This window comes from Sorex araneus, chromosome 5, assembly GCF_027595985.1.
Source record: "Sorex araneus isolate mSorAra2 chromosome 5, mSorAra2.pri, whole genome shotgun sequence".
Taxonomy (NCBI): domain Eukaryota; kingdom Metazoa; phylum Chordata; class Mammalia; order Eulipotyphla; family Soricidae; genus Sorex; species Sorex araneus.
The window spans coordinates 78,166,437-78,189,579 of NC_073306.1; positions in this window are offsets into that span (position 1 = coordinate 78,166,437).

Below are 23,143 nucleotides of genomic sequence, written 5' to 3' on the forward strand. Positions count from 1 at the left end.
TCAAACAGAGAAGGACAGATGCTCTTGTCTTTTTATGCAGTGCATATGAGCCAAAAATATCTACTTTTAACAAACTTCATTCAACACTATATTCTGCTCACTAACATGGAAACATTATTTTCAAACAGAGACAACACTTATTGTCATGTTCTAAGTTTGGCACTATTAATGCCACTAGATGTTAAAGTTAGCCATCTCTAACTCACACAAATAATCCAGATAAATACTAATGCTGAAAAGTTATTATCCAAGAAAACATTCTTTTTTTTTTACTAATATCCAGTTTACTCACCAATTATTGACCAATTTTCAGAAAACACAAGCAAAGTTTTAAAAATAGTTATCTGGGTATATGGAAAGTATTTTAGTTTCAATTTTTTTTTTAGATTGTATGTTTTCATTTTTCAGAAAAGGTCGAGCGGCCACTAACGCAATGCTGTTCGCTGTTCAGAGCTGTCCCATTCCCGCATCCCAGAGCCGGGTTAGTTGTTGCTCATTGTCGCCGGGACTCCATCTGTAGAAGGCGTACCAACTGTACCTCCTCCATCTGGCTCCCCGGTTTTGCTGGTTTGGGGGTCCAGAGGTCCGGAGCAGTCTCCAGCAGCATTGCTTACCGGCACATCCAGAATCTTCTCTCCCAAGAAAACATTCTAAGTGTGAGATGAGTTAATGCATATTCAGGAAAACTAGTTGATCTATTTCAGATGAACTGTAACTCGAAATGTGAAATCATGTGCATAGAAAGCAGAAGGAAAATGATCCTAAGATCACTGTGCCTAAAGGTCCAGGCTGAATTGAACACCAAGTCTATAGCCAATAATTAGCCAAATAGCTGTGGCACAATTGAGTCATGGGATGCCATATAGTAAATAAAGTAAGCAAATGACAACTAGACCCAATCCATGCACTTAAGGAGCTAGTTTACAATCTACTGACTTAGATTCAAGTCACCAACACCAAAAATGGTCCCCCTACTTCCACGGAGTGGTCCCTGAGCAGAGAGCAAAGAGTAAGACCTTTGCTCCACCCAGACTGGCACAGAAAATCAACAGGACAATAATAGCTTGAAAAAAATTCTTTAACAATTGCATAAGTGGTTTTGAAAGTGAAAGTAGATTGGGGTTTCAAAAATCTTAAACTAATTCTGGGAAAACAAATGACTGTTCAGAATTTTTCTTTATTTGGTCAAGCACCAAAAACACTACTGGGACATGGGAGTGTTTTAGTGACTGTGAAATGAATTTCAAAGCTCTTTCCTTCAAGCCTCAAAACAGACTTCTATATAAACTATTTTATTGCAGGCAGATAAATTAAGAAATTTAATTTGTCACTTATAGAGTTTGAATCATTAAAAATACTTTTAATTATTTTGTGATAAAATACTACAAGAATAAATACTCTAAAATTAACAATTTTCCTCACAATATCACAATATCCCAGAGAGTCTCTTGCCCGCATGCCTGGCTGTTCTTCCCTGGGGGGCTCTCAGAGGGGATGGGCTCCAGCTTCCCTCCCCACCCCAAGCAGAGCTCCCAGCGGCTGAAGACCACCAGAACCTAGCTGCGGCCATGCTGGAGGCTCCTTCTCTACACGTTCAAACAGGCCTCATGCATGAAGGTACCGGCAGAGGAACCCAGGTGTGTGTAATCCCATCAACAGTTTTCCTAGGACACTAAAAGTATCAAAGCGTTCTTTGTTTAGTTCTTGTATCTTTTATGAATTTTCAACAAAAATATTCATGCACATTTGTATACATATATATATCTAGCAAAAGAAAAAATTCCTTGAATTAATATTTTCTGTGTAACTTTTGTGTATCAAGCTTTGCAAGCAATCAAACATTTGTTAGACAAATTCTTGCTAAGCACGGATTACATCCAAAGCTTTTTGACATATTTGGACTCCACAGTGCAGTTAAACTATTCACGTTGAGTTATCCAGAGAGGGAAACTTGTTTAGGATAAGTGATTCAGTAATTTTACTGGCCTCAAGGCTGGCATGATATCTGAGCATTTTACATAGTTGCAGCAATATGAAATGATGTTTTATTTCTGTATTTTTATAGTAGCTTTGGCAACATGGCTACAAGAGCATTAGTATTTATGTTTCTGATGTACAAAGTTACTCCTCCTCAACATTATCCAACTGTCCACAACCCTTATACTACTTTTGTGTCTCCTTTTATTTTATCCACATAGCAATGTAGATATACAATTTCTTTACCGATATTTATGAAACTTTTTAATATACATCTAATGTTCTTTAATTAACAACCAAGACTTTCCTTTCATTCTCTTTGGAAATCAATGTGGAGTTTTGTCATACTGCAAACAATAGATTTATGATTTGATCTTATATTTCTTGCCAAATCATATAAAAGTACTATTGAAAAGGACATATTTTCATTGCACTGTTACATGCAATAGCCAATAGCTGTGCAAATTCAAGCGCCCAGAAACAGATCAGTGGATAAAACAGATATGGTCTCTATACACCACGGTATATTACTCAGTCACAAGAAATCAATAAACATCACAGCAACATAGAGAAAATCTCATAGACTATGTATAATACTTCAGAAAGAGGGAAAGAGAGAAATTCTGGATGATGTTTCTCATGTATAAGAAACAAAGACAATGAAATTCTTAGGAAGTTAAAAAAAAAAAACTAAAACAATAGGGCCAAGACTGAAAACAGAGGAACCAAGGCAGGATAAAACCCTCATCTGGCACCAGCAACAGGCCCAGAGAAAATTGGACCTCCAGCAAGAGAAAATTGAAGCTTCAGCAAGAACGAAAGGCCAGGAAAAGAATTTCCAAGATGGCCATCCACCACTCCCAACACAACCCCCTTGGCAACCGCCCTAGCAACGGACCCTTACCTAGCTAGAAGCCTCACATGGGGTAGCTTGGGAAAAACCCTATAAAAACCACATTGAACAAAGGAAGCATATGCACATTCTGCCTAGGCCTATGTGCTACTTGTACCCACATGGCCAAACACATGTGGCATGCTAGCACATGTGGCACCAACATCTCCCCTCTTGAGATCTGTGCTTCCATACTTTCTATCCAATGCCGGAGTATGTGTAGGCTCTTCCTGCCTGAGCAGGAGCTCATGTTCTCTCTTTCTGTTCTCTCTCTTCACCTTCTGAAAGTTCTTCCAATTCTTAAAGCTCTCCAAGTGACAATTGTACTTCACTGCTCATCTACTCCTGAGATTCTTTTCTGTAAAGCAAGACAAGAACCTGGTAACCCTATTAAGGCCTAGGACTGACTCAGTGCAGGGGCCCATTGCAGACTTTACCAGTTCCAGCCTTTCCAGCTGGTCCTGGGTGGCAAAAGTGGACTGGGAGAAAATGACCATTTCTCTCCTCTCCTCCGCCTTACATAAGACACCAATGGGGACCCACCGAATTCAGTTTCTTTTTATCTACATTATCTACATCTGCCAAAACTTATGCTTTCCACTTTTTTAATTTTTTTGGCTATAGGTCACTCGCAGTTGTGAGGTAATATCTCACTGTACTTTGGTTTGAATTTCACTAACAGCAAGTGGTGCTGAACACTTTTTCATATGGTTGTAGGTCACCTATATGTCTTCTTGAAGAAGGGTCTACACTATTTCTTCAGCACTTGAACAATGATTTCTTTAGAAAATTTTACCAAATCTGAACTATATTATGGATCTGCTGTTAAATATGTCCAGAGCGTGTATATATCTATAAAGGCCCCATTTTGTTTGTTGGTATAAGCTTAATTGTTCTGAACACAGATAGATGACTTTCAAAAGGTAAATGTGAAAAAGTGAAAAATGAATATAATTGATGGTCTGATGGGATAATCTTTCTATACTTCATATTTTTCTCCCTTATCACCTTTATATTCTTCATCCAACTTTGGCATTTGATAGTTCTACTATTATGTGCCTTCTGTTGGTCTCTTTGCATTTAGATTATCTGGTACTCTGGTTAGCCTCACAAAGGTGCTCTTCTCCAGCCTCTCTACTTTGGACATCTTCTCTACTATTGTTCTTCCAATAAGCCCTCTGCTTATCTTTGAATAAGCTTCAGTATCATCCCCCACTTTGCATATTTTAGGGCATCTATTATCCTTCTATTGCCTATTCAGTGGAGTTGAATAGCTCTCTTAATGTCTATTCTTTGTTTTACATCTTATTTCTCACCCTCTTCCTTGTAAGACTTTTCTTAAAGATTTTTGAGCTAACTGACTAGTTTACCTATCAAATCTTTTATATTTTGTATACAACTAGTATGTTCTATACTACTCTTGATGCATCTATTGTGCTCCTCACTTCCAAAAGCCCTATTAGATTTTTAACTGTAGCTTGAATTTTGTCCTTCTGCCTGTTAATTATATTGCTGAAATAATTTAATTGCTTTTCTGAGTTTACTGGAATGAATTTTCTTTAAAATAACTACTTTTATTGAATATCCATTCAGTCATAATGACTTAGAGTTGTCTGTTTCTATTATGTTATATTACTTTGAAGTTTCAAGTAATATGAAGTCTCATCCTTCCTCTTGTGAGTTTGGATCTAAGACTCAGTTAGATATTGCCTGGGGTTGGAGCAATAGTACATCGGGTAGGGCTTTTGCTTTGCAAGCGGCCCACCTGGGTTCTATTTCCAGGATCCCATATGGTTGTCTGAGAACCACAGGGGTGATTTCTGAGTGCAGAGCCAGGAGTAACCCCTGTGCATCGCCAGGTGTGACCCAAAAAGAAAAAAAAAGAAAGATATTGCCTTTTGGCACACTTAAATGGTTCCAAAGCAACAACAATATCAAAATAACAACACTGGGCAGGACTTGACTTATCTTTCTCAAATAAGACCTAGAAATTACCAATAGTAATAAGGAGATATGAATGATTAAATAGCTGATTATTTCAAATACATAAATACAAATCATAGTAAGATCACTTTTATGCCTATTAAATGACTACTATTTAGTCAAGAAGCAACTAAAAAATTCTTGTAAATGTGAATTACCAGAGCATGATGGACAGACAAAAAGCTGTTTTAATGCAAACATGCTTCCTTAGGAAATGAGATCCTCCTCAAAATTACCTAACCACAGGTCTTAGGTTACTTGAAAAAGTATATTTTAAAAAAACATTTGGGGGAAGTAAAAGGAGCCCAAGTACTGTTTCCATGGAATACTTCCTATTCTCTTGCTAAGCTTCATAAGATACCAAAAATAGAAATCATCCATTCTCATAACAAATAATACAAAATATGTTATTTCGGTTCAGCTTTGGGGCAGGTTTTGGGATTTGGGATGCAAACATCCGAAATATGGTGGTGGGAATGTGTAATTTTAAAGAAATTGTCCGTTCCTTGTGCTCCTTCCTCTGACTTACTTTCCTTAAGACATCTCCCTCAAGCTCCATCCACATAGCAAGAGGCAACATTTCACCTTTCCTGTGCAGTATTCCATTCTTTGTATATACCACAAGTGATTTTGTTATTTTATTTATAATTTTGATGTATGTTTTTTCTTTGCTGAAGATAGGGAGCTGTTCCAATTACATGTTACTTGGAGATCACACAAATGTGGGTGGAAGGTAGGGAAAACAGCTAATTAGAACTCTGTGTTGAATTATCCTTCAGATAGCTCTCAACTTCTGAAAAAAAATTAAGTTTTCTTCTTCCACACAGTAGTCAGATTTTTTGATTCGTAAGTCTTATAACCATTAATAAAATTAGTAGACTAATTTTCTTTTCCTGCATCCTAATAACAGCTTTTGCACTCATCTGTCATTTGGCGTTTGGATTGTTTCCAGATCTTGAACATTATGCTCAGTGCTGCGTTGATTATAGTTGTATACAGACTGACCCTTAACATATAAAAAATACCAGAATCCACAGAATTGTCTTTTTTGATCTTTATTTTTGCTCTAAATTTTATTATTCTCTTGGCAAGCTACCCGTGGAGTATTTGATATGCCAAAAACAGTAACAAGTCTGGCAATGGAGACGTTACTGGTGCCCACTCAAGCAAATCAATGAACAACAGGATGACAGTGATACAGTGAAAAGAAGGAAATTAAAATGATCCATAATCTGTTAACACCACTGGGATACTACAAAAGTGTTACTGCAAAGAAATTTATAGAGAACATGGTCTGCTAGAGAAGAATATACCTTATTCTATTCCTAAAGGAACTAGAAAAAGAAGGTAAAAACTAAACCAAAAGTCAGATGCCAAAGAATAATCATGTTTCGACTTGTATTTTCACTCTGCTTTTATCGTATAATAAAAAAATTATCATTATGTGTGTTATGTTACCCTTAAAAGTGTCTTCTCTACTACAATTACCTGTATACTCTCATATACTTTAAAGTTCATAGTTAAATGTTTCATGTTTCATTTTTATCCACATGAAATTTATTTTGTTTACATATTTAAAAGAGATCCAATGGTTTTTGGGGGGTCACACTTGGGCAGTATTTGGGTACTTTTACCTGTTCTGAGCTTAGGGATTGCTTTCTTCAAATACATAGAAGTACTCTAAATACCATTAATCAAACTCTAACCACCATCATGCAAAATATCTTTATTGGAGCTATCTTTCCAATCTTTGTATTCTTATTTCCACACTCTGCTTAATCTTAACCCCACTCTCATATCATTTGTAGAAACAATGATCATGCTCATGTTTCTTTCTTTTTCTTCACACAAGTATTAGTATCATACAAGTATTAATATCATGTAATTTGCTCTTTTTTGTTGTTTTTATATACTGGTTTGGGGACACACCTCATAGTGCTCCACGAGTACTCCTGGCTGTGTGCTCAGGAGGAACTCCTGGCTAGCTCAGCACACCATATGTGGTGCCAGAGATCAAGCCCCAAATGTTTGCATGCTAGACAAGTGCCCTACTCACTGTACTATCACTCTGGCCCTACTTTGCTCTTTTACAAAATTTTAACCTCATTACAGTTATAAATTATTTAAAATTTTTACATAATATTTAAAAGGTGAAATATATAGTAAAAAGCAAGTGAATCTTTCATGCTTATATCTTTGTTATCTTCAGCACAAATCATAATACTAGGTTCTGATGAATCTTTCTAGAAATACTCTATATGTTCCTAGATATGCTTATACATTTTAACACTGAACACGTCAGACAAAAATATCTCATATTTATTTTATTAGTGCTTATATTGTTTTGTATTCAGACAAATAGACTTGCTCATTCGTGGGCCTCACAGTTTGCCAGAATATCTACAAGTTCAATTTACCTGTTTATATAAGTAGACATTGAAATAGTAGTTTCCAATGTTTAGTCATTAATGATAATACCACATGGCCTTCTTATTTACATATGGGTATGATGTACTGACTGAGTAAACATTTATATCAAATTGAAAATTAATTTATTTGATCTAATAAGCAATGGGCATCAGTATAATATAGTACACACTAATTATATTTAACACTTTGCTGAATGAAAATAAATAGCATATACATCAAGAGAGATCAGAGCGTTTACTGTATGCTGCAATTTCCTATAAAGTAAAACTACTTTTTTAGGAATAGAAACTTCATGCCTTTTAGAAAACCATCTGAAACAAGTGCTGGCAAAAGGTAATAAGCAGCACCTAAAAAAATTTATAAATAAAGGGTGTAGCACCAGTGTCTTTAATCCTCTTTCTCAGCTGATTAATTTCTGCACTCATAGCTTCAGTTCTTTTGCTAAAACCTTCATCAAGTATCCCTTTCTGGCCTTTGCGGCCCCGCGCGAGATCGACACCGGAGGCAACTGAACCACTTTGGACACGAGCGGCGCCCCCAAAATGCCTCCAAACTGTGTGCTGGGAGCTTCTAGCCCAGGCGCTGCCGGCAGGGTATGGTCTTTTCTCTCTCAACTCTTTCTTTTTGAATGCAGCGAGGCTATAGCCGGTTTTTAGACTCTACAGGAAGCCCGGGATAGCCGATGGGCGGGACTTCCGGATCCGCCTGTGCCGGCCGACATTTAAGCACAGAGCCATATGGGGACGCTCCTTTGCGGCCCCGCGCGAGATCGACCCCGGAGGCAACTGAACCACTTTGGACACAAGCGGCGCCCCCAAAATGCCTCCAAACTGTGTGCTGGGAGCTTCTGGCTCAGGCGCTGCCAGCGAGTGATGCAATTACCAAAAGAATTTTCCTTGGACTTCATATAGAAATCCAAAACTGTGCGGCTAAGATAGCAGCCGCGCGTCCTAATATCTCTTGATTGTCAGCAATGTGTAAATGTTCCTTTTTGGCAGGGCTTAACGTGGGGGGAAACTCCAAACAATAGTACTAAGTTTTGTGTTAAAGGGTAAAAGATTGTAGCGATAGAATTTTAGGCAGAATTTTCCCTGGACTTTATATAGAAACCCAAAACCGCGCGGCCGCGGCAGCCTAATGTCATCTAATCATCAGCAATATGAAATGGTTCCTTTGTAATGGGTTGGACTTTGGGGGTCCATAATAGGGTTAAAGTTTGTAGCGACATGTAATTTCTGGCTGTACTTTCCCTAGACTTTATACAGAAATTCAAAGCCGCGAGACTGCTGCCATGGCCGCGCAACCTATTGTCATTTAATCATCACCAATATGAAATGGTTCCCTTTTAACGGGTCGGACTTTGGTGGGAAATCCTAACAAGAATAGTAAGTCTTTTGCTGAAATATTGAAGGCCACCAAAGTGGTAGCCATCTTTATAGACTGAACTAAGCCATATCCCCACGCCGGCTGAGAAGAAATATCCTTCTTTCTCGGGAAGAAACGCGGTGTGGCGTTAACCATAGTATGATGTCCATTAAGCTGACATGGACCTGGTGGCGTGGGAATCGGATACAAGGGAATAAATTATTATGTACTTGGAACAGCGGGACGCTGGTGGAATCTTGAGCCGGGGCCGATACCAGCGTATTACTTTTGGTTCCAGAAACTGCTTGCAGACATTCTACCAGACTATCAACTAAGCCAGAGCCCCACGCCGGCTGATGACGAGAAATAACCATCTCTTTTGGTTTGTTTTCCCTTTGTCAGGCAGCGTGGTGATTACTTAACAGGCGTGATCTCGGTGGCGCGGGACGAGGGGGAAAAAAATAGAAAAGTTATGTAACAAACAGCGGGACTTAATATCTCTACATTCTCAGCAATGGAGAGCCATCAAATGCTTCCTTGACAATGGGACTGTCTTCTCTTTTTTGGGGGGAAACCCTAGCAACAATAGTGAATTATGTGTTGAAACATGGACTGTAACCAAGATAAAGCGTAAACGAAGTGAAACTTATCACTTACAAGGGGGGGGACTGGGGGAGCGGGAGGGGGCGGGAGGTATAATGGGGTGGTTGGTGATGGAATATGGGCACGGGTGAAGGGAAGGGTGTTTGAGTACTGTATAACTGACATAATCCTGAGAACTTTGTAACCCTACACATGGTGATTCAATAAAATTTAAATTAAAAAAAAAAGTATCCCTTTCTGGACCTAAAAGAAAAACTATGCAGAAAATTTAAATTCAGAATTCCATCTTTTCTGAGAAATGTATTTCTTATTTAGCAGTGTGTCCAACTACCTATCTTACTCCTACATTTCCTCTCTCTGGCTGAATCATGAAAGAAGACATTTGAAACAAAGAAAATCCCCAATTTGGTCTGAATCCTGAGATTCCACCAAGTCTTCATCATGTTTTTCAATGTTGAATCTTGCACAATGGGTGATCCCACCCCATTTCCTGGGCTCATTAAAAAATCACAGGAATCAGTGTAGTGGTCGCTCAGACTACAATGACAGGGGTGGTGGCTGGGATGAGAGCCCTCCTCACCCCAAGGGAACCAACCATGGAAGCCGAAAAAATCCACAACCCAACCGCTGCCATGCTCAAGGCTGATCTCCACACTCGCCGTCCAGCTTCACTCACGAGTGAACCTATATTCCTGGACACATCATAAGACACTCCCTACCCACTCACCAAGAGTACCATACCACATTTGATGGGGTTCAAATAGTAGGCAACCAATCATAGAGGGAAATATATAGAGATAAATAGATAGGTAGGTAGATAGACAGATAGACATATAGACGGATAGATAGATAGATAGATTAGATAGATAGATAGATAGATAGATAGATAGATAGATAGATAGATAGATAGATAGATAGATAGATAGATAGATAGATAGATAGATAGGAGACTGATAGGTAGGGCATTTGCCTTGCATGCGGCCAACCCAGGTTCTGTTACTCTGTCCCTCTCAGAGAGCCCTGCAAGCTACCGAGAGTATCCTGCCTGCACAGCAGAGCCTGGCAAGCTACCCGTGGCATATTCGATATGCCAAAAATAATAACAAGTCTTACAATGGAGACATTACTGATGCCCGCTCGAGCAAATGGATGAACAATGGGACGACAATGCTACAGTTCTACAGTGCATATATAGATATGCATATATATTTTTTCAGACAAAAATTTTACATACAAGAGTTCACATCACTCAAACTTTAACAACATGTTTGTCATATCCTAAAGAAGGTCTTAATAACCATTGCCAAAATAGAATAATCTTCACACTATTTTCTCTTTGGATACTTTTTGTAGCATTTTTAGTAGTTTTCCACAACAAACAATACAAAGTATATTATATTTCAGTTGTGCTTTGGGACATGGACTGGGGCTTGAGGTTGAAACATTCCAAACATTGGTGGGGAGGTGTAATGGTGGTGGGATTGGTGTTTGAATATTAAATGTAATCAAATATTGTGAACTACCTTATAAAATAAATTTTTTAAAAAAATAGAAAAAAGAAAAAAGAAACTCTCATGGTTCTGTGATGTAAGTCTGGACACTGATAGTTTAGATAAGCACAGATTTACCTCAGGGTCTGTAGCTGGAAGCAGACTTTTAAGTAATTGGCAGAGATCTCAGTAGAGCAAACTATCTGTTGCTCATATTAAACACATGTTGTTGTAATCTGTTCACTTGTGCATCCCTAAATCATTCAAAATCCTCAAAACAATAACAAAATTCCTATTTATGTTATTCTAAGGCCTGAGAGAATAATGCCCATTTCGAACTCTACAAAGAAATATACAAAGACTTCTCTTTAAAAAAGAAAGTAATTATTCACAGGATTCAGTATTTTAATAAATCATAAGTAGTTAAATAGCAAAAGTTCATGAATAATCCCAACAACTACAAATTGTTAGTACTAAACATTTTCCCCTATTTAAAACAAGCCTGGGGACTGACCAGTCCTGGACCCACCCAAACAGCCTGGCTGCCTTGCTCCCATTCTGCAAAACCACTGCCATGCCTCCAGCCAGACTCCACTGTCTCTGGACAGAGCCTCACCCTTTCAATTAACCTGCTGAAACTTCAGGTATACAGGTCTTTCTGACTAAAATTTTCCAGCTTTAGGATTCTGGAGTACTCTCAGTAGCTTGCCAGGCTCTCTGAGAGGGATGGAAGCTTTTAGGGTGGCCTCCAATCGCCCTATTCCACCTAAACTCTGGTGGAATCTGGAGTTCGAACCTCTGTCGACAGTCAAGAATCAGAGATGCTGTCTCATTTGCTAAGGCGTCAAAAATCAGATGGGCCAGACACATAATGCAATTCAGAGATGACCACAGGACTAGAGCTTTTACCAACTGAATTCCACAGGACGTCAAAAGACCGAGTGGCCACCCACCAATGAGATGGTCAGACTTCTTCGTCTAAACCCTGAATGAATGATTTGAGGCTCTTCCTGTTCCTGGAGCGAGCAGATATCATTGGGCTACACTAGCACGCAACAGGGACAAATGGAGATGTTACTGGCGCCCGCTCGAGCAAATTGAAGATTAACAGGATGACAAGTGATACAAGTAATAAGGATTCTGGAGGGGGTTCCCTCACCCACCTCCTTATACTTTCAGTTCAGAAGAGCCCCCCTCCCCCATCCACACCCCAAAGCCACTGCCCATTTAAAAATTTAATTCCAGCTATAGCACCCAGTTAAAATCTTCACTTCCTCGAGCAACATCTCCAAACTCTACAATACATATAATCCAGGAGTAGCACTCTAGATTGGAAGGGATCTAACATACAATGCAACCCATCTTGACTAATCAAAGAGTAATACAGAATATTTATTGTGTAACAATATCTTAGTAATCCCTCATACAAAGACTGAATGTCTCCGTGGTTAGATCCAACAATTGACATAAATTTTATTCTAAGAAAATCTTTTTTGATCATTCTGTTAGCACCTTATTGATAAGAAGCAATATAAAATAAACTAGTGTGAGCCTGTTATTGGGACAGGTTTTAGGGGTTGTTAAGAACATTGGAGACAATGGTGGAAGGAAAGTGATAATGATGGCAAGATTTGTGTTAGAATATTGAATGCCTGTAACAAATCATCATGAACAACTTTGCCAACTATGTTTATAGGACTGGAGTGATAGCACAGCGGGTAGGGCATTTGCCCTGCACATGTCCAACCCAGGTTTGATTCCTCCGTCTCTCTGGGAAAGCCTGGCAAGCTACCGAGAGTATTCTGCCCACATGGCAGACTCTGGCAAGCTACCTGTGGTATATTTGATATGCAATAAAACAGTAACAACAAGTCTCACAATGGAGATTTCACTGGTGCCTGCTTGAACAAATCGATGAACAACGGGACAACAGTGCTACAGTGCTATAGGAGATATTTTATAAAGTAGATCTTACCTATTTCATGTGAACTCCAAAAATACATTAGCACAGTATTTTGGGAAGAATTTTATTAAAGACAGGTAAGAGGACCCTCTGCGCCTAAAGACTTTGATTCCAGAGACCAAACACTTTCGGGCATCCAGCGCAGCTTCTAATAACAATGCACTGGGACTGCAAACTGGGCTATGCAATTTCTGGTAGAATTTTCCCTGGACTTTATACAGAAATCCAAAACCACGCGGACGCAGCCACGTCCACGCAACTTAACATGTATAATTGTCAGCTATGTGAAATGGTTCCTTTTGAACAGGTCTGACTTGGGAGGGAAACTCCAAATAATGACAGTAAGTTTTTGTTGAAATATTGAAGGTTATTAATGTAGCAGCCACTTCTCTGGACTGTGAACTAAGCAAAAGCCCCACGCCGGCCATTGCAGCATGGCGTACACCATACTATGAGGCGCAGGATAGGGGATGAGGGTGAAAAAATAAAAGGGAAAAGGAAAAAGAAAAAAAAAGAAGAGTTATGTACTTGTAGCAGTGGGGCTCCATATCTCTTCATTCCCAGCAATGGAAAACTAATTATCAAATGCTTCCTTGGTAGTAGGTCTGTCTCTCCTGGGTGGAAACTCCAACAACTATACTGAGTTGTGTGTTGAAATATGGAATGTAATCAAGGTAAAGAGAAAATGAAGTGAAATTCATTAGTTATACAGTAGGGGGTAAGGGATGGGGGCGGGGGTATACTGGGGTTTTGGTGGTGGAATATGGGCACTGGTGAAGGGATGGGTGTTTGAATATTGTATAACTGACACATAAACCTGAGAACTTTGTAACTTTCCACATGGTGATTTAATAAAAAGTTAAAAAAATAAAATAAAATAAAGACAGGTAAGATATGATTATTTTCATAATAAGATCCAAATACAAAATAAAATGTAATGCAAATACTTTACATTCCAGAGTTAAAAACTTTCATATTATGTAACCTATTCAGAGGATGAAAATGAGAATAAACATTCATTATATTGTATTAAAAGTATTTGTTTTCATTATGTATTTTTTTTTGCTTTTTGGGTCACACCTGGAAACCTCAGGGGTTACGCCTGACTCTACATTCGGGGATCACCCCTGGTGGTCCTTGGGGGACCATATGCGATGCCGGAGATCAAACTGGGGTCTTCTGCATGCAAGGCAAATGCCCTACCAGCTGTACTATTGCTCCGGACCCTATTTTTATTATATAATATTAAAATCTATTGCAATCACAAATTGGCTCTTAATGATCTATGTTCTGATCATTCTATTTGCAATTTCTAAAAGTTTTGTTGAGCAAGTAAGTATAGAGTAGATTTGTTATGTTCATAAGGGAGAAGGTTCAGGATGGGAAAAAAAATGGAGACTTTGGTGGAGGGAACTTTACATGGGTAGTATTGGAACATCAAATGGTTCAAACAACTTGTAAGTCACTGTACATTTAATAAAAACATTTTTTTTAAATCCTCTGGGCTGAAAGCTTTCATCAAGCATAATTTCTGACCTAGCAGAAATATATAGAATGTTCTTCTCTCCTACTCTGTCTTACCCTCACCTGTGAAAGCTAAATAGCACAGTGTAGTATAAAGACTAACTTCATGGATAAAAGAGGGAGAAAATGGATAATCATGAGACACCAATCATAACTCTCCATTAGATTTATGGGACCACAACATAGTATGTCTCAGAAGACCAGAGCAAAATAATTCATATTAACTAATGATGTCCACCAAGTTTCCACATGAAGTATTTGTAAAACAAATTTATCTACTATTTTCCTAGATGAAATTCCTCTTTTGAAGGTGAAGACAATAATATATGTACATATTGCTCTGCCCAGATAAGATCCCGAGCTGCCACATAAATAGTACATTAAAATTAAGGCTTCATGACCTGGAGCAATAGCACAGCAGGTAGGATGTTTGCCTTGCTCATGGCTGACCTGGGTTCGATTCCCAGCATCTCATATGGTCCCCTGAGCACTGCCAGGAACAATTCCTGAGTGCAGAGCCAGAAATAACCCCTGTGCATTGCCAGGTGTGACCCAAAAAGAAAAAAAATAATAAATAATAAGCACAAAAGTGTATAAATCTGTAACTGTACCCTCACGGTGATTCTCTAATTAAAAATAAATAAATTAGGACGAAGAGGATGGAGCTGCTTGGGACACCGGCAGCCCACCAGCAACCTGCAGTATGTGACTTGAGAGTTTCCGCCAGGTCCCCCGAGCGGGGGCCTGGCGTTTCTCTTTTTTTTTTTTTTCTTTAATCTATCTCTCTTCCCCTCAACCTCTGGGCACAGCACAGCATCTACCCCACTTCTGAGCACAAAATGGAGAGACGCACCCAAGTGCGCGGCGCGGCGCGGCTGGCGGGGGATCGAGGGCGGGGAAGTACCGGTCTCCGCCCACATCGGACACTTAAAGAGAGTGCAGCCACGTGGGCTTTCCCATTTCTCCGCGCCTGCACCCCCAGAATGACTGACGAAGAGGATGGAGCTGCTTGGGACACCGGCAGCCCACCAGCAACCTGCAGTATGTGACTTGAGAGTTTCTGCCAGGTCCCCCGTGCGGAAATCTCTCTCTCTCTCCTTCAACTTTTACCCTGGACTTTAGACAGAAACCCAGAACCGCGTGGCCGCTGCCGCGGCCGCGCGACCTAATGTCATCTTAGTATCAGCAGTATGTAATGGTTCCTTCTTAATGGGTCGGACTTTTGTGGGTGATCCTAACAAGAATAGTAAGTATTTTGTTGAAATATTGAAGGCAATCAAAATGGTAGCCATCTCTCTAGACTGAACTAAGCTATATCCCCACGCCGGCTGAGAAGAAATATCCTTCTTTCTCGGGAAGAAACGTGGCGTGGTGTCAAACATAGTGTGATGTCCATTAAGCAAACAGACCTGGTGGCGTGGGAATGGGAAATAAGGGGAAAAATTAGGTACATGGACCAGCGGGACGCTGGTGGTATCTCGAGCCGGAGCCGATATCAGCGCAAGACCTTTGGTTCCAGAAACTGCTTCCAGACACTCTACTAGACTATCAACTAAGCCAGAGCCCCACGCCGGCTGATGACGGGAAATAACCATCCTCTTCGGTTTTTTTCCCTTTGTCAGACAGCATGGCGATTACTAAACAGGCGTGAACTCGGTGGCGCGGGGCAAGGGGGAAAAAGAAAAGTTATGTAACAAACAGCAGGACTTAATATCTCTATATGCTTAGTAATGGAGAATTATCAAATGCCTCATTGGCAATAGGACTGTCTTTTTCTTTTTGGGGGGAAACCCCAGCAACGGTAGTGAGTTGTGTGTTGAAACATGGAATGTAATCGAGATAAGCGCAAATGAAGTGAAACTTATCACGTACAAGGGTGGGGACTAGGGAGGTGGGAGGGGGCGGCAGATATACTGGGGGGGTTGGGGATGGAAGATGGGCACTGGTGAAGGGAGGGGTGCTTGAATATTGTATAACTGACATAATCGTGAGAACTTTGTAACCCTCCACTTGGTGATTCAATAAAAATAAATAAATAAATAAATAAATAAAAATAAATAAATTATAAAAAAAAGAACTAAAAAATGAGAGAGAAAAAAATAAATAAATAAATAAAAAATAAGGCTTCATGAAACGTATATTCCTGCAACTACAATACACTAAATAATGAACTCTATTAATTGAATAATGGGTTCCTTATTTTATCCAAAATAATTTAATACAGCTTTAAATATTTTAATAACTTCATTACATTGACTACTTATTTAATAGAACCTGATAAGTAAGTATGTTTACTATCTGTTAAATATAGCATCATTTAATATTTGTGAAGAGAAGTGCTTAGCACTGAAAATATAAGGATGGGCCAGAGCAATGGTACAGCAGGTAGGATGAAACCTTGCCCAAGTCTGCCCAAGTTTGATCCCTGCCATCCCATATTGTCCCTTTAACCTGGCAGGAGTGATCTATGAGTGCAGAGGCTGGAGCAAGCCCTGAGCACCACTAAGAGTGGCTCAGAAAAGTATAAGGAATACAATTATCAGAAGCATTAAATATATACATCATTCAGTTATAAATTTTTTACAGTATAAAGTTTTTTAAAAATGATACCATATCAACATTAAAATCTTATTTTACTCCTTAAGAAAAATGTGTGGGAACTTTTTTAACTTGGAATGTATTTTAATGTCTAACAAGAGTTTGGTCAGTATTTTTCCTCAAGAAAGGCAGAAAACAAAGTGCTAGGTCTTTAAAACATTAATACACTAAATATCAAATTTTAAAGTGTGTAAGAAAGAAATAAGCTTTGAACTATTTTAAGTTGTATAATTTTATTTTTCTTTAATTTTTTTTGGAGGGGGCTGACTTGGGTCACACTTGGAACTATTTAGGGCTTACTCCTGACTCTGTGCTCAGAGATTATTCCATCATGATGGGGTTCAGACGTCCATTATGAGATGCATGGAATTGAACCCAAGAGGATCTATTTTGTTCTCTTATTGAACCTTCACTCCAGTGCCTAGAACTCACAAAATTCAACCTAGTTCAAACATAAATGTAAATTTAACAAGGACAGAGCTAAGTAGCTCCCACATTCAATCAGGCCATCCACTTCCCAAGCCATGAACTCTTACTTGGAATCAGCTTCAAGCCATTCTCCAGGTACCCATCTTCTGTGACAAGGTGACCATGTATCTTCAGCTCTAGAGTGAAATCACGGACAGTCCAGATAAAGTCTGGAAAGAAACGCACAAATTCTGCAAAATCTTCAACTCCATGAGGGCAAGTGAAAGACTTTGCCTTAAACCGTTCTGTGAGCTCTGTCACATAACTAGGACTTAGTTCAGGAAAAGAAAATTGCATCAACAACCCACACATTTTTCAAATTAAAAAAAAAAAAAGATTATCAACACTCATTTGGCCAGAGTCCCCTCTTACCACCTTTCTTGTTCCAGGGACAAGGAAGGACAAACTGATTCTGTCTCCATTCAAATAACACAAGGACACTTGAGGGTTGGTTCCTGGAAGGATACTGCAGCTGCTCCAGGGCCTGGTGATTGATGGTGCCCACGCTGTTGTAGACAAAGCTGCTGCACAGAAGTATAGCCAAGGCAAAGATCCACGAGTCATTCTTAGGGTCAGCCTGTGATATAAGTTTGAAAAAGAGGAGTAGCTACTTACTTTTTGGAAATCGAATCAAACTATCAACCACTCATTCTTTTATTTATACGTGAATTAACCGACTCTTCATTCAAATAAATAGGTGTGAAGACAAACATAAATGAAGGTATCAAATGTGTAAGTATAAGAAATGTCTTGTGATTTTAATACCTTTATAAATAAACTATTCTAAACATCATAAATTTTTCCTGTTTTCAGTTGGATAAAAACATAATAGGACTGGAGAGAGAGTATAGCACATAGAGAAATTTTCTTATATGTGATTGACCCAGGTTTGATCCCTGATATTCCATATGGTCTCTCAAGCCCGTTAGTTGTGATCACTGTGCACAGAGGCAAGGAGTAAGCCATGCACACTGCCTAAAACCAAACTCACAAACAAGCACAAAACCATAATATATATAGAAAAACTCACATATGGTATTAAATTAGTTATTTAAGAATGAGTCTCAGAACATCCTCACTGTACAATATATAGTAACCATTGTCTATGTAAAATATACGAAGGAAGACAAAAATTACATGTTAAACTTAATGAATAAATATTTCTAGAAAGGGACACGATTTTCCAGTGATTTTAGATTTCAAGTAGGGAAGTTAAAATAACAATTGTTGTTTTCAAGAAAACAATGTCAAAGCAATGACAAGTATTGATAAGTTATTGATAATACAAATCATGAATCACGAGTCACGAAATCCCGTTAATCACCAATTTCTCGGGCGAGCTCAGTAACATCTCATTTAGTCCTTTCCCTGAGATCCTAGAAGTCTATCTCGACTCAGCCCTCCTAACGATGTTGCACTGGGGGCTCTTCAGGGTCAGGGAAATGAGATCCAGCTTGTTACTGGATTTTGCATATGAATACACCATGGGAAGCTTATAAAGCTGTCCCATGTTGGCAGGAAACTCTCAGAAGATTGCCAGTCTCCCCCAGAGGGAGAAATAGGCTAAAGATATCTTCTGAGAAGCGATCACCAACTACATTGTAGTCGAAGGCCATGTGGGGGAAGGGAGTTGCGGGCTGAATGAGGGCTAGAGACTGAGCACAGGGGCCACTCAACACCTTTATTGCAAACCACAACAGCTAATTAGAGAGAGAGAACAGAAGGGAATGCCCTGCCACAGTGGCAGGGTGGGGTGGGGGGGAGATGGGATTGGGGAGGGTGGGAGGGACGCTGGGTTTACGGGTGGTGGAGAATGGGCACTGGTGAAGGGATGGGTTCCCGAACTTTGTATGAGGGAAGTATAAGCACAAAAGTGTATAAATCTGTAACTGTACCCTCACGGTGATTCTCTAATTAAAAATAAATAAATTTAAAAAAAAATAAAGTCACAGTTAAATGAAAACAAAAAAAACAAAAAAAAATAAAGATATCTTCTGAGAGCTTGCTGTTAAGTCTCTCTCTGGATGTTGGCCGTTGATGCGATTACACACACCTGGGTTCCTCTGCCGGTACCTTCATGTATGAGGCCTGTCCGAACATGTGGAGAGGGGCCTCCAGCATGGCCATAGCTAGGTTCCGGTGGTCTTGGGCCGCCGGGAGCTCTGCTTGGGGTGGGGAGGGAAGCTGGAGCCCATCTTCTCCGAGGGGCCCCGAGGAAGACAGCCAGGCATGCGGGCAAGAGACTCTCTGCCACGCACTGGTGAAGGGATGGGTATTCGAGCATTGTATAACTGAGATTTAAACCTGAAAACTTTGTAACTTTGTAACTTTCCACAATAAAAAATTTAATTAAAAAAAAAAAAGAGACTCTCTGCCACATGTTCGGACAGGCCTCATGCATGAAGGTACCGGCAGAGGAACCCAGGTGTGTGTAATCCCATCAACGGCCAACATCCAGAGAGAGACTTAAAAGGAAGCTCTCAGAAGAGAGTGATGCAGAGTCTCTTGCCCGCATGCTTGGCTGTCTTCCCCGGGGCCCCTCAAAGGGGATGGGCTCCAGCTTCCCTCCCCACCCCGAGTAGAGCTCCCGGTGGCCAGACCACCGGAACCTAGCTGCGGCCACGCTGGGGGCCCCTCTCCACATGATAATACAAATATCCTCAATAAAAAATGACAACTTCAATAATGATTTTACACATGGGAATGGATACAAGCAGCAGAACCTCCAGCATTAAAATAAATTAAAATGGAGTCTAGAGAGAAAGTACAATGGATGAGGCACTTGCCTTTCATGAGGTCAACCTGGTTTTAATCCTCACCATGGCATATGGTCTCCCAAGGCCCTCCAGGAGTGATTCCTGAGTGCAGAGCTTAAACAAGCCCTGAGCACAGTTGGGTGCAATCTAAGAGCTTTTTATAATTAACTTAAATGTCATAAAAAAGACATTTTTTAACCTGATAAATACATGATTTTCCTTGTATGACCCTGGCTTATTCTCTGGCGCTATGTGCCCGGCTCCACCTCTGGTTTTACCCAGCGGTAGCTCTAAAGATTCCTGGCACTGCCAGGTGCCGAACTGGAGGCACTCAAGAAAATCCAGGATGGCCCCTAACACCCAAAGCTTGAACAGCACAACATGCAGAGCCCTTCAATCCTTTGATCCTTACATCTCTTCCATAGAACTAGGGACACCAATTAGTTGATAATTACTGAAGGGTCTGCTAATTCACCTGAGCATTTCTTGTGACTCTGAAATAGACAAATAAAGCAGATCTCTAAGAGCTTGAGAAAGAACATCTGATATTACATGTATCTGAAAGTCTTTTGTTGTTGTTTTTTTTTTTTTTGGAGAGGGAGGTCACAGTGACAATGCTCAGGGGTTACTCTTGGCTCTGCACTCAGAAATTACCCTTGGCAGTACTCGGAGGACATATGGGACATCTTGAAATCGAATCCCTGGTCAGTTGTTTGAAGGCAAATGCCCTATCCACTGTACTATCATTGCAGCCCTGCTTATTTAAAGTCTTGAGCAGTGTTCAAAAATGATTGCATGGTGGATGGAAAGAAGTGCAGGTGATGCAGCAGATATAAACATCAACAGAAACAAAATTAGGAATGCTAACATATGAACATATGAGGAAATTTACAATGAAACAGTGATTAAGTTTGACTTGAGCAGAGGGTAGGTGCTGAAGTGAAGACTAAATATTGAAAACTAGTCAAGGTTGCTGAAATTGAACTTTTTTGTATAAATAATGACATAATCTAGAAATCCTTTTATATAAGCACTGTTAACAGGTTCTCAGACAAATGTAACAAGTGAAACATATGGCTATTATATTCTACACAAAAAGTTTTAGAGGGATAAAAGTGGGACAATCTGTTCATTACTTATTTCTCCATACTATATATCTTTAGTTATAAATTGGTATAGGAAGAAGGTAGAATTATGACAAACTAAAATTATTCAGTCATAATCACAGTATCAGCATTTGATATATTACATTAATTATAATTTCTAGCTTTTTGTACTGAAATGTAGAGATATCGAGTTTCAGTTACCATTTTTATGTCTCAGTATACATTAAAAAGAAAACAAATAAATCATTTCATCTTCAGTAAAAAGCTAAAATATCAACTCTTCACTATAACAATTGCAGTACAAATTATGTTTTTTTTTAAAAAACCAGCACTTCCAAACAGGACTCAAAAATCTTTGAGAATGCCCAACGAGCTCATAAGAAACAAACACAAACCATAACTGCCACCCTAAAATTCACACTTTATCTCATAAGTAGTAGGTGGATAAGAAATATTTCTCCACCTTTAGTCTGAGCTATTCTTCTTTTCTTCCAAGCACTCTTATGATCTCTGTCCATGGTGGAAACTCTAACTGTCTGGATGAACACCTTTTAGGTCTAAAGTGCCTCTTCTCCCAGGTGTTGAAGTGCTGCTAGGAGTCAGCACCCAGAAGTTGGTACTCTTAACTATGAAGGCATCCATCAAATAGTGATTAGAATTTTTATTATCTCAGGATAACTCAAAAAGTACATTTCAGAAAGAAAGCTCCCATAAAGTTGACAGGAGTAGGGTTGAACAGTCTGTAGAATTTCCTCTTACCACTCTGCCTCTATTTCAATAACATTTCATTCATTCTGATTGCATGCATATATTCTTCTAAGAGGGAGAAACTGTGCTTCAGGAAAAGATTTTGATTTGGCCTACTATGGATGGATAGATAGATAGATAGATAGATAGATAGATAGATAGATAGATAGATAGATAGATTCAAAGTCCAGAGGACTAGGATTCTGATGCTCAGTGATCACTAAGAAATTTAATCAAATATTTCATTCATTGCCAGATAATTTAAAAGAATGTGTCTGCCACAGAGGGAGGTAGTGATGAGGTGAGGGTGGTGTGAGGGATACTGGGAACATTGATGGTGGAGAACAGGCACTGGTGGTGGGATGGGTACTTGATCATTGAAACATAAGCACGAAAGTTTGTAAGTCTGTAACTGTACCTCATGGTGATTCATTTAAAAATTTTAAAGAGGAAAAAAAGAAAAAATAACTTTAAACCTACTATACCAAGCTATCTTGTCTTACCATGAAGAGAGATCCAATTGAACCAAATTTATTCATTTATAATAGGTTTTCAGAAGTCTAAAGAAAGAGCATAGCAATTAAATTAAGAATCATGAAGTGATAATAAGAAAAATAAAAAGATACTATCCATAACTTTCTACCATAACTTTTCCACATCTCCTAAGACCTCAGTATCCAGTAGGATAAGGACTTGATCTGGCTTGGAGGGGTGGGGAAGACACCACATCCAGATACCCTTGGTTTTAGATTGCACTGTTGAGCCCAGAGGAAAACCTGCAAGGTGAGAGGTAAATGTAAAACACAGTAACAGAAAATCATCTATGTTACCAGAGAACACCAACAAATTAGTTTAGGAAGCTATGTAAATGCCTCAGCATGCTGGATGGTATTTTCTTGACTTCCTAAAGAATAAACAACATTACACAAATTATTTTCTCAAAGAGAAAACTTTAATTTTGAGAGTGATGCTACACAAGGTTGCACATTATAGGCAAAAAATGTATCAATGATCAGACAAAATGTAAGAAGGTGATAACCTACACAGGAGCATACTAAATCAATACTAAATAGAGCCATTGAAAGGGAGATTGCAGAGAGCATTTCGATTGACAAAACAAAAAAAAAAAGAAAGTTTATATCATATCTATGTATTGGGGGAATATTTCATATAGAGACAGAATATGTTTCAAGAAAGGCATACATATGTTTATTGTGTGTATGTAACACACAATAAACATA